Raw genomic sequence first — 18,136 nt, 5'->3', positions numbered from 1 at the left:
AAGTGAAATTTTAATGAAGCAAAGAGATACCAGAACAGACCTTTGTTTTTTGTTGAAAACAGGAGATTCCACTCTACCTGAGACAGCATAATCAAAGTTTCCTCTGCTTTAACTTTTACAGAAAAGTGACCTGAAGTACCCTAATGTTAACCAATTTATTTATCTATATGGCTTTGTTTACTGGTTCCTGCTTGACAAAACCCACTGTTTTGTTATTGTATAGCTCAGGGAGGGCTGTCACTATATTTGTAGAGTAAGAGCTGCCTCAAATAATAAACGAAAAATAAAATCTATAACTACATTAGTTGTAATTTTGTCTTTTGATGCATGCTCACACCCAGCATTGGCCAGTGGAGTTTCACAGGTTCATCATTCTCACACTGATGCCCCTGCTTTTCTTTGTCACTTACAAGGACACTTCTGATTACAATGGGCCCATCCAGATAATCTGGAATAACCACTACATCTTAAGATTTTAATTTTATCACCCCTGCACAGTATTTTTACCAAGAAAAGTAAATGCACAGGTTCCGGAGCTAGGGTGCAAACATTTTAGGAGTCCGTTATTCTGCCAACACAGGTAACTTTCATAAATGTCACCCACAACAAAAACTTGCTTTGCCTTCCTTCTGTGTCTTACTTTTCTGTCTGTGCACAAACATCAGGGTGAAACACACAATTTCTATGAAGTAGCTGGAGAAGTCTAGACCACTCATTTGAGCTCCCTCAGCCTCTTTTCTCATCTTCAGCTGAAGGGTGACCCTTCACGCAAAAGAAAATGAAAGTGGAAGAGTAAATCAAAGTGTGTAAGATATTAGTCACAGAGCAAGGTACCAGATGAGCCCTTGGGTAAACTTTTTTTTTTTGAGGTGGAGTCTCACTCTGTCACCCAGGCTGGAGTGCAATGCCACAATCTCAACTCACTGCAACCTCCGCATCCCAAGTTCAAGTAATTCTCCTGCCTTCAGCCTCCTGAGTAGCTGGGATTACAGGTGCATGCCACCACACTTGGCTAATTTTTGTAGTTTTAGTAGAGATGGGGTTTCACCATGTTGGTCAGGGCTGGTCTCAAACTCCTGACCTCATGATTCACCTGCCTTGGCCTCCCAAAGTGCTGGGATTACAGGCCTGAGCCACCAAGCCCAGACAATAACATTTTTATCAGACCTTTCCTTTCACCATTCCATTTCTGTCACCCTCACCCATCTTCTCCTCCGACTTTTTCCTCTACAGTGACTTACTCGGTCTAATATGCTGTTTAGCATCAAAAGCCACACCACAAATTCTTTTTTGACTCTCTTGGAATGTTCTTGTGATGCCCAGATCCTTGGAAGCCTGAGCCTTAAATTAGTGTGCCCCAAATATGAGATATGGGGTCAAAGGAGATTATTTTGGAGCTTTAAGTTTTAAAGACTGTGCTGCAAGGTTTCAGACTTTCATGGGGCCTGTATACTATTTCCTTCAGCCTATTTCTTCCCTTGGAATGGGAGTATTTACCCAATGCCTATACCTCCATTGTGTCTTGAAAGTAACTAACTTGTTTTTGAATTTACAGGCTCATAGGTAAAAGGAACTTGCCTTGTCTCAGATGAAACTTGCTATTTCGGACTTTTGAGGTAATGCTGGAATGAGTTAAGACTCTAGAGACTGTTGGGAAGCCATTCTTATATTATTAAATGTGAGAAAGACATGAGATTTGGGAGGCACGATGGAGAGAATAATATTTTTTTGGACCTTTACCCCCACCCAAATCTCAAGTCAAATTGTAATCTCCAAAGTTGGAGGTGGAGCCTGGTTGGATGTGATTGGATCATGGAGGTGGTTTCTCATATTTTAACACCATTCTCCTTGGTGCTGTTGTAGCAACAGTGAGATTTATCTGGTTGTTTACCAGTGTGCAATCCTTGCTCTCTTCCTCCAGCTCCCATTATATAAGATGTCTTCCTCCACCGTTGGCTTTCTCCATGATTGTAAGTTTTCTGAGGCCTCCTCAAAAGCTGAGCAGATGCCAGAATCATGCTTACTCTACAACCTGCTGAATCATGAGACCATTCAAACTTTTTTCTTTATAAATTATTGAAGTTCATGTATTTGTCTGTAGCAATGTAAAAACAGACTTATACAGCCTTATTTTCAGTAGAAAAAAAACTAGGGAGTAAAGCATTCTAACTGTGTACCAGATGCAAAGCCCAAGACAAAGAACAGAGCTATGAAGAAAATGCCTGGGTAATGTCATCTCTCCCAGCATGGCCAAAAGGCACAGCTGGAGGATGGGATGGGTTTTGTCCCAAGTTCTTACTATGGTCACTCATCTAGAACTCAGAATTTAAAGGTACAAATATAAAGACATAAGCTCACAGACAAATTAAGAAAATGTATATATATGGAAGCAACTGTTTGATGACCTTAAAGCATCTAGTAAAGACAATATAAACCTGCCTGCCAACAGACCTAGGCAAAAACGTATAAATTAAATTATGAAGACAGTTCTACTTTATTTTGCCAACAATTTTAAAACTATCTATATTCACCAAAGATTACTAAAATCACATGTATAGAAAAGCATTTGGGCTTATTCACTTAATTTGTGAGTACTCATTAATTTTTACATTAATTTGATACTATGTGTAAACAGTATATAAAAGTGTGACATATACATATATGTGATGAAACATATAACATATACATGTTCACATAAAGATAGAGAGAGACAAAAAGATTTTAGAGTTTTGATTTTAGAACTTTAGGCATGAGATCAGTAGAACCCACCATTTTAAAGGATAGCTGGATTCAAATTGCTTTCTTGTAAATGGTAATGGTTAACATTTATCTGAGCAAGGCTTTACCGAGTTTTAGAGGAAATACATAGCACATTTACATCTCGAAGCAAAGAGAGAGAGAGAGAGAACTTAAGCTTTTTCAAGAAAAAATTTGGTGTGTTCAAGGAAGATTAAAAATAGATGCCAAGGTAACACAAAAATAATAGAAATTTACCATGGGGTTTTATTTTTTTTATTATACTTTAAGTTTTAGGGTACATGCGCACAACGTGCAAGTTAGTTACATACGTATACATGTGCCATGTTGGTGTGCTGCACCCATGAACTCATCATTTAACATTAGGTATATCTCCTAATGCTATCCCTCCCCCCTCCCCCCACCCCACATCTGGCCCTGGTGTGTGATGTTCCCCTTCCTGTGTCCATGTGTTCTCATTGTTCAATTCCCACCTATGAGCGAGAATATGCGGTATTTGGTTTTTTGTCCTTGGGGTGGTTTGCTGAGAATGTTGGTTTCCAGCTTCATCCATGTCCCTACAAAGGACATGAACTCATCATTTTTTATGGCTGCATAGCATTCCATGGTGTATATGTGCCACATTTTCTTAATCCAGTCTATCATTGTTGGACATTTGGGTTGGTTCCAAGTCTTTGCTAATGTGAATAGTGCTGCAATAAACATACGTGTGCATGTGTCTTTATAGCAGCATGATTTATAGTCCTTTGGGTATATACACAGTAATGGGATGGCTGGGTTAAATGGTATTTCTAGTTCTAGATCCCTGAGGAATCACCACACTGACTTCCACAATGGTTGAACTAGTTTACACTCCCACCAACAGTGTAAAAGTGTTCCTATTTCTCCACATCCTCTCCAGCACCTGTTGTTTGTTTAGAGATGTAGCTTTTAATTTGGTCTGTGCTCTTCGATTGAATCACTGTGCTCAAGATAGAGCCCATTAAGGAAGAGGGCCAATAAAGTCTTTGCAATTTTTAGATTCTAATCATTTAAATATGTAAAAAAGAGAACTAGTTGAAAGGGAGAACATTTAGACATTAAAAATCAAGGCTTTCACTGAATCCCAGGTCCCCAAGAAGAGGAAAATGCAATGGGGACCATACTGTGCAACACTTCCAGAGTACTTTGCTACAAAGGCATTTCCCTATTGTTTAAACTGTGTCCTTTGCATCTAAACATGGAAAGAAATGAGTAGCCCTCTGAAGTTAGAATAATTTATTATAACCACTGTTAGTCATCTTCAAAACCATAGCTCTTACCACTGACCCAGCAACCATTACACACACAAGGTCAAATATTTTTACAGTACCAAGTAATGCAAAAGGCAAAGAGGTCAGGTAACACAATGGAGAAAAGAGCAGAGTTGTAGACCTGAGAGAAATCCATTCACTTGAAACTCTTGGGGTTCCATGAGAAAAAAAACTATGGTTAGTCCCCTACAAGAGAGTCTGTGTCATCTTTTCTGTTTTCCTAAAGGGGACCTAATATAGGAGTTATTGAGAAATTATTTTAGGCAGCTAGAAAGGGTAAAAGAATTCTTGGCAGAATTTTCCTTTAATAAAAAGCAGCCCCCAAACCATTTCTAACAGAAAACAGACTGAATGATCAGGCTGCAAGCATAGATATGCATATGTAGATGCAGGCAGCTAAGAGCCAGGTACACCCAATATGGCAGTTCCTGCCCTTTTTCCTTGTCACCACATGTGCAGGTGTCATGGTGACCACCAGATAGAAGCCACATTTGCATAATAAAAGATTAGGGTGGGAGGGCCAGTCTTTTTTCAGGCTATGTAAATGGCACACCTGGTCAAAACAATCGCCTGGATGCTATGTAAATCAATCACTGCCTCCTCAAGTCTCTGTACAAAATCAATTGCATTCCACCAAAAATTGGAGACCCTCTCTCAGGTGACTGCTTTCTCAGTATGAGAAAGCTTTTTCTCTCTCTCTTCTTTTTTGTCTGTTAAATTTTTCACTCCTAAACCCACTCCTCATGTGTTTCCATGTGGAGAATCTCACCATCACATGAGGCTGCGGGATGTCCTGGAGCAGCTGAGAATTTCTGGCCAGGACACACCCTGATGTTATTCAAAGGCTTCTGGACTGAACACAGCCTCCGGCAGCCCATCCAGATGTTGGTAATGGGTCTCCTAATTTGCTATCCTGTTGCAAATTTGTTCTTCCTTTCTATCGATGGTCTCTATGTCTCCTATTCTTTTTGTGTATGCAATATGTGGAAATTTTTACAGTTCAGGGAAACAGTTCTGTTAGGAAACATCAGTAAATGCTATAATAACTAACCCAATAGGTGTCTCAGTCTCTCTCCCTCTCTCTCTCTCTCCTTCCTTTGGTAAGCACATGGTATTTCTAAGCCAACAGTGTCACCAAGTGGAAATAGAAATCCTCCTCATGAGGCACATTGTTGGTCCTTTGCCATAACACTGCACTTTTCCAATTCTCTCTTTTTTCACTGATAGAAAAGCCCTTTCTGTAAATGGGAAAGCTCTGCTTTCAACAGTTAGGAGTAAAATGTCTTCCATAGCCAAATTTTAGTTCCAATACTGCCGCATCAGCAGGAAAAACTGCCATTAGGTCCCTATGTTCATTTAAGGTACCTATTCTATCTCCAATTAGAACAGTATTTAATTAATAAGGATATTTTAAGAACAGAGTTAACCAGGACCACTTTTCTGAGGGTAAATGCTTTAGCATGGTCCATAACTGGCAACTGGCACATTCCCTCTGTTAAAGAAAGCTTGCTCAAAGGCAACTGTTACAGTTTCTCCGGAGATCCATTTTTCAGGAAGCCAGGCAGATCACAGGCAGATAAGCTAAGGTTGCATGGGTAAAGTGTGGCTAATCTCATCACTTCATTTATCCAGTTCCATGGCTTAGAGAGCAACACCTACAACCATGGGCAGCACATTTAACACAGTGCCAGGACTCAGGAACCAAGGACAGAAAACAGTTGGGGGGATGCTCCCACTGTCTTCCACTCCACTCTGGGTCACAATGAAAGAAGGGAGACTATAAGGACACTTTTATTCTCACTTCTTTTTCTCGATGGCTAACAGAGCATCTTCAGCTTGCACCCCTCTGGAGTGCACTCTGAGGCACTAGAACTCCTTTAACCTCAGACTTTGAAGAGAAAAGCAACTCATTCTATTTTGCACAATGATAGGGCATTTTTACTAAACCTTTACAAGCATTGTAACAGCAATCCAGATTTTTTAACAGCCATATCAGGCAGACCTATAAAGAATAATCCCCTAGAATTAGGAAAGCAACTTCCAAGGGAACCATCTGAGAATCTCCATAATTTGGGGTCCCTCCAAGTTCCCTTCTCATTACAGGACCTTAGGCAAATAAAGTAAGACTTAGGCCGATTTTCACACAATCTGGATGGGTATATAGAAGCTTTCCAGAATTTAAGTCAGGTGTTTCACCTCACATGGAAGGATGTTATGCTGCTCCTAAACCAAACCCTAACTGTAGCTGAAAAACAGGCAGCTCTGCAAGCAGCAGAGAATTTTGGAGATGAGCAACATATCTCCTATAATACACCAAAAGGGAAGGAAGGAGATATGGAAAGTGAGGAAATAGCAGAAAAACCATTCCAAATAGGAAGTGAAGCAGTACCTCTTGACAACCCTGATTGAAACCCCAATAGCTGTGCTCGCTTCGGCAGCACATATACTAAAATTGGAACGATACAGAGAAGATTAGCATGGCCCCTGCGCAAGGATGACACGCAAATTCGTGAAGCGTTCCATATTTTTAGCCCATCAGACTAACAGCAGATCTCTCAGCAGAAACCCTACAAGCCAGAAGAGAGTGGGGGCCAATATTCAACATTCTTAAAGAAAAGAATTTTCAACCCAGAATTTCATATCCAGCCAAACTAAGCTTCATAAGTGAAGGAGAAATAAAATACTTTACAGACAAGCAAATGCTGAGAGATTTTGTCACCACCAGGCCTGCCCTAAAAGAGCTCCTGAAGGAAGTGCTAAACATGGAAAGGCACAACCGGTACCAGCCACTGCAAAATCATGCCAAAATGTAAAGACCATCAAGACTAGGAAGAGACTGCATCAACTAACGAGCAAAATAACCAGCTAACATCATAATGACAGGATCAAATTCACACATAACAATATTAACTTTAAATGTAAATGGACTAAATGCTCCAATTAAAAGACACAGACTGGCAAATTGGATAAAGACTCAAGACCCATCAGTGTGCTGTATTCAGGAAACCCATCTTACGTGCAGAGACACATATAGGCTCAAAATAAAAGGATGGAGGAAGATCTACCAAGCAAATGGAAAACAAAAAAAGGCAGGGGTTGCAATTGTAGTCTCTGATAAGACAGACTTTAAACCAACAAAGATAAAAAGAGACAAAGAAGGCCATTACATAATGGTAAAGGGATTAATTCAACAAGAGGTAACTATCCTAAATATATATGCACCCAATACAGGAGCACCCAGATTCATAAAGCAAGTCCTGAGTGACCTACAAAGAGACTTAGACTCCCACACATTAATAATGGGAGACTTTAACACCCCACTGTCAACATTAGACAGATCAACGAGACAGAAAGTCAACAAGGATACCCAGGAATTGAACTCAGCTCTGCACCAAGCAGACCTAATAGACATCTACAGAACTCTCCACCCCAAATCAAGAGAATATACATTTTTTTCAGCACCACACCACACCTATTCCAAAATTGACCACATACTTGGAAGTAAAGCTCTCCTCAATAAATGTAAAAGAACAGAAATTATAACAAACTATCTCTCAGATCACAGTGCAATCAAGCTAGAACTCAGGATTAAGAATCTCACTCAAAACCGCTCAACTACGTGGAAACTGAACAACCTGCTCCTGAATGACTACTGGGTACATAACGAAATGAAGGCAGAAATAAAGATGTTCTTTGAAACCAACAAGAACCAAGACACGACATACCAGAATCTCTGGGATGCATTCAAAGCAGTGTGTAGAGGGAAATTTATAGCACTAAATGCCCACAAGAGAAAGCAGGAAAGATCCAAAATTGACACCCTAACATCACAATTAAAAGAACTAGAAAAGCAAGAGCAAACACACTCCAAAGCTAGCAGAAGGCAAGAAATAACTAAAATCAGAGCAGAACTGAAGGAAATAGAGACACAAAAAACCCTTCAAAAAATCAATGAATCCAGGAGCTGGTTTTTTGAAAGGATCAACAAAATTGATAGACCACTAGCAAGATTAATAAAGAAAAAAAGAGAGAAGAATCAAATAGATGCAATAAAAAATGATAAAGGGGATATCACCACCGATCCCACAGAAATACAAACTACCATCAGAGAATATTACAAACACCTCTATGCAAATAAACTAGAAAATCTAGAAGAAATGGATAAATTCCTCAACACATACACCCTCCCAAGACTAAACCAGGAAGAAGTTGAATCTCTGAATAGACCAATAACGGGAGCTGAAATTGTGGCAATAATCAATAGCTTACTAACCAAAAAAAGTCCAGGACCAGATGGGTTCACAGCCGAATTCTACCAGAGGTACAAGGAGGAGCTGGTACCATTCCTTCTGAAACTATTCCAATCAATAGAAAAGAGGGAATCCTCCCTAACTCATTTTATGAGGCCAGCATCATCCTGATACCAAAGCCAGGCAGAGACAAAACAAAAAAGAGAATTTTAGACCAATATCCTTGATGAACATCGATGCAAAAATCCTCAATAAAATACTGGCAAACAGAATCCAGCAGCACATCAAAAAGCTTATCCACCATGATTAAGTGGGCTTCATCCCTGGGATGCAAGGCTGGTTCAATATACACGAATCAATAAATGTAATCCAGCATATAAACAGAACCAAAGACAAAAACTACATGATTATCTCAATATATGCAGAAAAGGCCTTTGACAAAATTCAACAACCCTTCATGCTAAAAACTCTCAATAAATTAGGTATTGATGGGATGTATCTCAAAATAATAAGAGCTATCTATGACAAACCCACAGCCAACATCATACTGAATGGGCAAAAACTGGAAGCATTCCCTTTGAAAACTGGCACAAGACAGGGATGCCCTCTCTCACCACTTCTATTCAACATAGTGTTGGAAGTTCTGGCCAGGGCAATTAGGCAGGAGAAGGAAATAAAGGGTATTCAATTAGGAAAAGAGGAAGTCAAATTGTCCCTGTTTGCAGATGACATGATTGTATATCTAGAAAACCCCATTGTCTCAGCCCAAAATCTCCTTAAGCTGATAAGCAACTTCAGCAAAGTCTCAGGATACAAAATCAATGTACAAAAATCACAGGCATTCTTATACATCAATAACAGACAAACAGAGAGCCAAATCATGAGTGAACTCCCATTCACAATTGCTTCAAAGAGAATAAAATATCTAGGAATCCAACTTACAAGGGATGTGAAGGACCTCTTCAAGGAGAACTACAAACCACTGCTCAAGGAAATAAAAGAGGATACAAACAAATGGAAGAACATTCCATGCTCATGGGTAGGAAGAATCACTATCATGAAAATGGCCATCCTTCCCAAGGTAATTTACAGATTCAGTGCCATCCCCATCAAGCTACCAATGACTTTCTTCACAGAATTGGAAAAAACTACTTTAAAGTTCATATGGAACCAAAAAAGAGCCCGCATCACCAAGTCAATCCTAAGCCAAAAGAACAAAGCTGGAGGCATCACACTACCTGACTTCACACTATACTACAAGGCTACAGTAACCAAAACAGCATGGTACTGGTACCAAAACAGAGATATAGATCAATGGAACAGAACAGAGCCATCAGAAATAATGCCACATATCTACAACTATCTGATCTTTGACAAACCTGAGAAAAACAAGCAATGGGGAAAGGATTCCCTATTTAATAAATGGTGCTGGGAAAACTGGCTAGCCATATGTAGAAAGCTGAAACTGGATCCCTTCCTTACACCTTATACAAAAATCAATTCAAGATGGATTAAAGACTTAAATGTTAGACCTAAAACCATAAAAACCCTAGAAGAAAACCTAGGCATTACCATTCAGGACATAGGCATGGGCAAGGACTTCATGTCTAAAACACCAAAAGCAATGGCAACAAAAGCCAAAATTGACAAATAGGATCTAATTAAACTAAAGAGCTTCTGCACAGCAAAGGAAACTACCATCAGAGTGAACAGGCAACCTACAAAATGGGAGAAAATTTTCACAACCTACTCATCTGACAAAGGGCTAATATCCAGAATCTACAATGAACTCCAACAAATTTACAAGAAAAAAACAAACAACCCCATCAAAAAGTGGGCAAAGGACATGAACAGACACTTCTCAGAAGACATTTATGCAGCCAAAAAACACATGAAAAAATGCTCACCATCACTGGTCATCAGAGAAATGCAAATCAAAACCACAATGAGATACCATCTCACACCAGTTAGAATGGCAATCATTAAAAAGTCAGGAAACAACAGGTGCTGGAGAGGATTTGGAGAAATAGGAACACTTTTACTCTGTTGGTGGGACTGTAAACTAGTTCAACCGTTGTGGAAGTCAGTGTGGCGATTCCTCAGGGATCTAGAACTAGAAATTGCATTCAACCCAGCCATCCCATTACTGGGTATATACCCAAAGGACTATAAATCATGCTGCTATAAAGACACATGCACACGTATGTTTATTGTGGCATTATTCACAATAGCAAAGACTTGGAACCAACCCAAATGTCCAACAATGATAGACTGGATTAAGAAAATGTGGCACATATACACCATGGAATACTATGCAGCCATAAAAAATGATGAGTTCATGTCCTTTGTAGGGACATGGATGAAATTGAAAATCATCATTCTCAGTAAACTATCGCAAGAACAAAAAACCAAACACCGCATATTCTCACTCATAGGTGGGAATTGAACAATGAGAACACGTGGACACAGGAAGGGGAACATCACACTTCGGGGACTGTTGTGGGGTGGGGGGAGGGGGGAGGGATAGCATTGGGAGATATACCTAATGCTAGATGACGAGTTAGTGGGTGCAGCGCACCAGCATGGCACATGTATACTTATGTAACTTACCTGCACATTGCGCACATGTACCATAAAACCTAAAGTATAATAATAATAAACAAAAAAAGAAACCCCAATAGCTCTGCAGATTAATGGAAAAGAAAAACTAAGGCCAGATCTCTTAATTCCTCTAAACTGTCTATGATAGACTCAAAGCCAGATGAAAAACCTGCAGCCTTTATGGATAGGTTGAGAGGGGCACTATTAGCACACACCTTTTTATCTCCTGATTCAGTCAAGCAACAGCCCGTTCTAAAAGATAAGTTTATTATACAGAAAGCTCCCAATATTAGAAGGAACCTATAAAAGCCAAGCTATAGTAGCAGATAGCATCTTGGAAAACCTTCTGAGGGTAGCCACTTCAGTCTTTTATAATACGGACCAGGAGAAGGCCCAGAAGAAAGAGAGAAAGCTCAAGAGAAGGACAAAGCCTCTAGTAGCTGCTTTGCAGAGTTGCAAAGTCCAGGATCCCAAAACAGCAAGAGGAAGCCACCTTGACCCTGTCCAGCCTGTGGTGGAGACCACTGGAGATGCAACTGCTACCACAGGTGGAGGTCACTGGGTTCAGAACCAGTCTCACAGTGGTCCAGCAGGACTGATGGGTCCTGGGGTTCAAACCCCTGGCTCCAGCAGCTCAAACTGCCATTACAGCACAGGAGACACAGGTGATTCTGGAAATTATAGGAAGGAAATTAGATCTCCTTCTAACCACTAGATCCAGTCTCTCACTTTTCTCCTTTCTTATCCAGGCCTCCCCTCTTCCCGTAGCACAACCATAAGGGGTGTCTCAGGAAAAATTCTAATCCAATATTTTTCTCAACCTCTTATTTGCAGTTAGGAGCACCTATTGTTTACACCTGCTTCCAAACTACTGTCACAATAGCTCTAATAGTCAGAAAAGCCTCCAAATTAACCCCAGGAAAAAATGGTTTACACCCCCACTTAATGTGGCAAAATTACTTTCGTCTAGAGGGAGCTCTTAGCTAACAAACAGCTGGTAAAGCAAGAAATACGTAAGGTAGGATAAGCAGTAGTCACTCTAAATAACATCTCTCTTCAGGTGCAGGTGCTCAATCAGCTAAACCAATAGTTCTTACAAGAGCACTTAAATTAAGCAAGGGAAAGGTAGCTAACATTTACACTGATTCCAAGTATGTTTTTTTAGTTCTTCATGATCATGCTGCCATTTAAAATAAAAGGCATTTTCTTACCACTAATGGATTTCCTATAAAATATCACCAAAAAATTAACAGGTTATTATCCTCAGTTTTCTTCCATGAGAAATAGCAGTGATACATTATAGGGAACATCAAAAAGGGAACAGATGAATTAGCCAAAGGAAATAGGTTCTCTGATCAGGCAGCTAAGTCACTGGTAAGGCACCAACACACCTCAAAGCCTTCTAATCTAGGAAGACTCCATAAGATAAATTAAACCTCAGTACCTTCCTGCAGAAATAAAATAGGCCACTTCTCAGGGTATTCTTTCCAGTCCTCAGAATGGCTGCAGTCAGAGGATGGCAAACTCCATTTGCCAGCCTTCAGCCAATGGGAAGTCCTTAAAATCCTTCACCAAACTTTTCACCTAGGAAAGGATAAAACTTATCAATGTGCTTACAGATTATTTTCATATAGAAAGTCTCTAAATTGGTTAAGCATGTAACCTCTCTAGCTCACTTCCAACAGGAATTGACACATCTAGCTAAAGCCCAGCCCCAGGAAATAGGACCACCCTTATTTAACCCAGATTTGGTATTAGCAGAAACTCTCTTCTCGCTCTCTCTCCTTAAGTGAAGTGGTTAAAATGGCACATTATATATATACACAAACACACACATATACATATATACATATACATATATACACATATACATACGCATAAATATATGTGTGTATATTTATAGACCTGTGTATCTACATATTAAATTTATATAAATATATATTCACATTGAATGAATATAAGTATGTGTGTGTTTATACACTCAACCACAATTTTTTGAAAAGTGTTTGGTGAAAAAAAAAACCACTATGTAAAACACAGCCACCCTAATCAGATAGCCCTTATATACTTCCATGCAGACCTCTCATGCCATTATCTGCAGACAGGTTCAAGAATTTAGGGACATGAAACAGTCCAGCAAACAGCACATGCACAACATAAATGTATTTGCAGAAACTGAGAGCTAACCTGGAGGCACGAACCTCAGCACTGCCAGGACACATACCCTTCCCCATGGATTCTGACTTTATCTGACCCAGCCCACTATCCAGATCTTGTTGTGGGGCTGGGGCAGAGAAAGTCACAAAGCCTGTTACCTGGACACTCTGTGTGACACACAAGACCACCCCCACCCCATCATTAAGTCTCCCCACACAGGTCTGACCATCAGGCATCATGAGGAGGACTCTAGCATGGGCTCAGAAATCACACAAAAGAATTAGCCACAGAGAGAAACACTGAGCTAGAAGAGCTGGTTGCTGACATGGAACAGGGTCCCTGTAGTTCACGAGTCCAACCTGGTCTGAATTCCCCTCACTTCATAAGCCAGGCACCCCTGAGAAACAGCTTTTTCCCACGGTCTCCTCTGAGGTAACACATTAGGGTCCCTCGCTGTCAAGATTCCAGAGATGGAAGAAACCTGGACGGCACACATCCCAGCTTCACTCTTTCTCCCTCCCTCCCAGGAATCAGGGTTCAGGGTTCAGGAGGAAAGGCAGAGCCCAGTGAGGCCAGAGTTGGTGAGATGTGTGAAAGGTGTTCAGTGAAAAAAGTGCATCTCCCTTTCATTCTACCTGACTAGCCCTGTCCTGCACAGCTTCCTCCACCCTGAGGACTTCCCCAGACACCCTATCTAACAAAGCTGACTGTTCCATTTCCTTTCTGCTCACACTGAGGTCTGTGCTGCCTTCTGGTAAATGAAAAATGCACCAAAATCAGCCAGCCACCCTGCCAGGCTCCATAATAAGGCAATGTCCCCGGGTCACCAAGAGAACGAGCTTCCACTGTGTGCCAGTCCAGGGCTCTTTCCCTCTGAGAGGCTGACTCATGAAACAGGCCACCTGAAAGAGATCAGTGACTCCTCCGTCCATTCTTATAATCACCTGACAGGGTCTTGCCCTCTGCACAGGCAAAGCCAATTTGTTGAGAAGGTGATGTGTAGTAAAGAATGGTTTTACTTAGCCCAAGGCTGCCAAACAGGAGGACAGAAGTTTATTATGACTCAAATCAGCTTCCCCAATGGCTCTGAGGTTAGAGTTTTTCAAAAACTTTGAGGGGAAAAGGTCTAAGGAATAAGTACTGTTGACTGGCTGGAGATAAAATGATGCGGGTAGGGGAAATGGTCTGTATTTGTTGAATCTGCCTCTGAGTGGGGGCCACATGACTGGTTGAGCCATTGCTCATGAGTCTAGATGAGGTCAGCTGGTTGCCAGAATGCAAAAATCTGAGAAACATCTCAAAAGATAAATCTCAGATTCTACAATAGTGTTGCTATCTATAGGAGCAACTAGGAAAGTCAGAGATCTTGTGACCTCTGGACACATGACTCCTGAGCAGTAAGGGATTATAGAAACTATGCCTGTATTTTAGCGGAATTTGGGCCCCTCCATAATTCATGGTCTTTTCTTAGATTTACCAAGGTAGTCCCCGACAAGGAGGAGCTAATTTTAGGGAGGGACTATTATCATCCTTGCTTCAAAGTTAAACTATAAATTCCTCCCATGCTTACCCAGGCCTATGCCCAGGAATGAGAGAGGACAGCCAGCCTGAGGCTCGAGGTGAGATGGGGTCAGCCAAGCTAGCTTCCTCTCACCATCACAGGCTTTGCAAAGGTGGTTTCACTTCCTAGATTGACTCACCAGGGGGTCAGAGGCAGAAGGACAGATCTGCAGTTTCCAAAGCCCATGGGCTCATTTCACCCTTTTCACTCATGACTCCATCCTCAACCTGTTGTGGGGCTCATATCCTCCAGTCATGCCCTAGAGACTTCGAATTTCCATCAGGCATGTAAGGAGCTTAAACTTTTTCACTCAGTTCTAACAACAAGTAAAAAGCTGAACAAACTGAAAAATCAACAACTCGTTTAGATTTCCCAGAGAAGCAAGGTCTCAGTGCTAACTGGCCCACATATTGGAGAGACCCACAGGCAAATACAGAGCACAGCACCGTACCTGAGCAGAAACACAGGCACAGAAACCCCAGCGGGAACCAGTGCTGGGGTCAGAAAACCTGAACTCTAATTGAGGAAATTCTGGAGGCTCAGTGTGGACACAGCGCAGAGATAAACACACCAGTGGATGGATTAGTCTTGGGAGTAGGGTGACAGTTTTATGACTCTTAGCTCCTGGAGCTCTACCAGGTTCTCATAGTCAATATCCAAAAAGAATCCCTGCGTCCTTCTTGTAGGAAGAAGGGAAAAAAACACTTAGAAAGTTGTCAGTGAATTATATTCTTCTTGGTAAGACCTACATTTAAGAGAAAGTATTTTGCTGCAGCCTAATTAGCTGGGGTTTGATGGGAGCTTAACTGGCCAGGGGGAGGGGAAATATCCAACTCCAGCCTCCTGAAGTCATCATATCCCATCTAATGGAAAGAAAAACCTAACAGGCACTTGTGACATTCACAGCCCAGGACACAGACCTCATCCAGAACCACAGAACCCCTCCCTCCCCACACTCACCACCATGTCACTGAATGCCTGCTCACTCAAGTCCCTTTTACCCAGTACATCATGTGTGGTTTTCAAAAAAATACAAGACAGACTATGGCAAAAAAAAAAAAAAAAAAAAAAAAAATGCAGTTTAAAAGATAGAGCAAGGATCGGAACCAGAGACAGATGTTGTAGGGATGTTGAAATTATCAGACTGGAAATTTAAAACAACTCTGGTTAAGGATTATGATGGAAAAAGGAGACACCTTTCAGGAATAGGTGGGTGACTTAAACAGAGATGGCTATTCTAAGAAAGAACCAAAAGAAATGCTAGAGATTAAAAACACTTTAAGAGAAATAAAGAATGCCCTCCATGGGGTTACTGGTAGGCTGCACACAGCTGAGGAAAGAATCTCTAGCTTAAGCGTGTGTCAGTAGAAACTTCCAAAACTGAAATATCAAAGTTTAACAAGATTGAGAAAAAGTGGAACAACATATTCAGCTTCATATTCAATATTTTGTATCGACAATAGCATATTGTATATTCTCAAGTTGTATTTTATATTTTGTAGCCTACAAAGGCTGTTACATACACGTAATGGGAATACTGGTGGTTCCTAGGACCAGGTGGAGCTGGTCAGGTGGTTGCTGTCTGATTTACTGCCTGTTTCATGCACACCTGTGTATTCATAATAACAACATTGTCATAAGGTGGGGTTCTTCAGGTGGAGAGATGCACGAGCCACTGCTGCCTCACTTGTACTCTGCCCAATTTAAACTAAGTTAATCAAACTCTAATTGTTTTACCCTGCTGAATTCACACTTCACCAACATTGCTGCTCGATTCACACTTCAGAAGTCTGTGCATCTCCCACACAGAGCAGGTGGCCCCATGGTCTCTGAGCCCTCAGATCATCATGCATCCATCTGTCTTTTGATACACAGACCTGCTGTGGGCTTTTAAGGACTTGGATTGGCTGAGCGGTGGGAGATGTCAACTGTGATTGGAAAATGCTCATGGAGAAATCAATGATGCTGAGAGGTGACATCGTGCTGGCAGTCCTCACAGCCCTCGCTTGCTCTGGGCGCCTCCTCTGCCTGGGCTCCCACTTTGGTGGCACTTGAGGAGCCCTTCAGCCCACCGCTGCACTGTGGGAGCCCCTTTCTGGGCTGGCCAAGGCCAGAGCCGGCTCCCTCAGCTTGCAGGGAGGTGTGGAGGGAGAGGCGCTAGCGGGAACCGGGGCTGCTGCGCGGCGCTTGCTGGCCAGCTGGAGTTCCGGGTGGGCGTGGGCTTGGCGGGCCCCGCACTCGGAGCTGCCAGCTGGCCCTGCCGCCCCGGGCAATGACGGGCTTAGCACCCAGGCCAGCGGCTGCGGAGGGTGTACTGGGTCCCCCAGCAGTGCCAGCCCACCAGCGCTGCCCTGGATTTCTTACCCGGCCTTAGCTGCCTCCTGGCGGGGCAGGGCTCGGGACCGGCAGCCCGCCATGCCTGAGCCTCCCACCCCCTCCATGGGCTCCTGTGCCGCTCAAGCCTCCCTGACGAGCGCCACCTCCTGCTCCACGGCGCCCAGTCCCATCGACCACCCAAGGGCTGAGGAGTGCAGGCACATGGCGCCGGACTGGCAGGCAGCTCCATCTGCAGCCCCAGTGCCTGGGTGAAGCCAGCTGGGCTCCTGAGTCTGGTGGGGATGTGGAGAACCTTTATGTCTAGCTCAGGGATTGTAATTACACCAATCGGCACTCTGTATCTAGCTACTCTGGTGGGGACTTGGAGAACCTTTGTGTGGATACTCTGTATCTAACTAATCTGGTGGGGAGGTGGAGAACTTTTATGTCTAGCTCAGGGATTGTAAACGCACCAATCAGCACCCTGTCAAAAGAGACCGCTCGTCTCTACCAATCAGAAGGGTGTGGGTGGGGCCAGATAAGAGAATAAAAGCAGGCTGCCCTGCCAGCAGTGGCAACCCGCTTGGGTCCCCTTCCACATTGTGGAAGCTTTGTTCTTTTACTCTTTGCAGTAAATCTCGCTACTGCTCACTCTTTGGGTTCACACTGCTTTTATGAGTTGTAACACTCACCATGAAGGTCTGCAGCTTTACTCCTGAAGCCAGCGAGACCACGAGCCCACCGGGAGGAATGAACAACTCCAGACATGCTGCCTTAAGAGCTGTAACACTCACCGCGAATATCTGCAGCTTCACTCCTGAACAAGGAAGACCATGAACCCACCAGAAGGAAGAAACTCCGAACACATCCGAACATCAGAAGGAACAAATTCCAGACGCGCCACCTTAAGAGCTGTAACACTCACCGCGAGGGTCCGCGACTTCATTCTTGAAGTCAGTGAGACCAAGAACCCACCAATTCTGGACACAGCGCCACACAGAGGAATCTTCTCTGTTATCTGCACAGTGAATCTGCCCAAGCCCTGTGTCACCAGCAACCCCATGGAGGATGAGGAGGCTGTGGTCTTAACCTGTGAACCTGAGACTCATGGCACAATCTACATGTAGTGGGTAAATGGTCATAGACTCACAGTCAGTCCCAGGCAGCAGATGTCCAATGACAACAGGATCCCTGCTCTACTC

At 42.4% G+C, this 18,136-nt stretch overlaps 1 long non-coding RNA gene and 1 other non-coding gene across 5 annotated transcripts in view; one reads left to right on the top strand and one right to left on the bottom strand.

Moving 5' to 3' along the window:
• Nucleotides 1–18,136, bottom strand: part of LOC134738859 (uncharacterized) — a 160,029-nt gene that overhangs the window by 35,682 nt on the left and 106,211 nt on the right. Inside the window, exons 1-2 of one of the 4 annotated variants that reach the window (XR_010125024.1) lie at nucleotides 13,088–13,151; nucleotides 12,345–12,484 (exon numbers count right to left, since the gene is read on the bottom strand). The exons of 2 other annotated variants lie outside the window; for them this stretch is intronic. This is a non-coding gene — a long non-coding RNA (uncharacterized LOC134738859). Of the gene's footprint in view, nucleotides 1–12,344; nucleotides 12,485–13,087; nucleotides 13,152–18,136 lie in introns of those variants that run through there. One more of the 4 variants, XR_010125023.1, reaches the window with a different exon arrangement.
• LOC129021260 (U6 spliceosomal RNA) lies at nucleotides 6,472–6,578 on the top strand. Its single transcript, XR_008495990.2, has one exon. It is a non-coding gene; the product is annotated as a U6 spliceosomal RNA (small nuclear RNA).

The sequence above is a fragment of the Pongo pygmaeus genome, chromosome 20 (assembly GCF_028885625.2).
Source record: "Pongo pygmaeus isolate AG05252 chromosome 20, NHGRI_mPonPyg2-v2.0_pri, whole genome shotgun sequence".
Lineage (NCBI taxonomy): Eukaryota > Metazoa > Chordata > Mammalia > Primates > Hominidae > Pongo > Pongo pygmaeus.
This window is presented reverse-complemented; position numbering and strand designations above follow the sequence as displayed.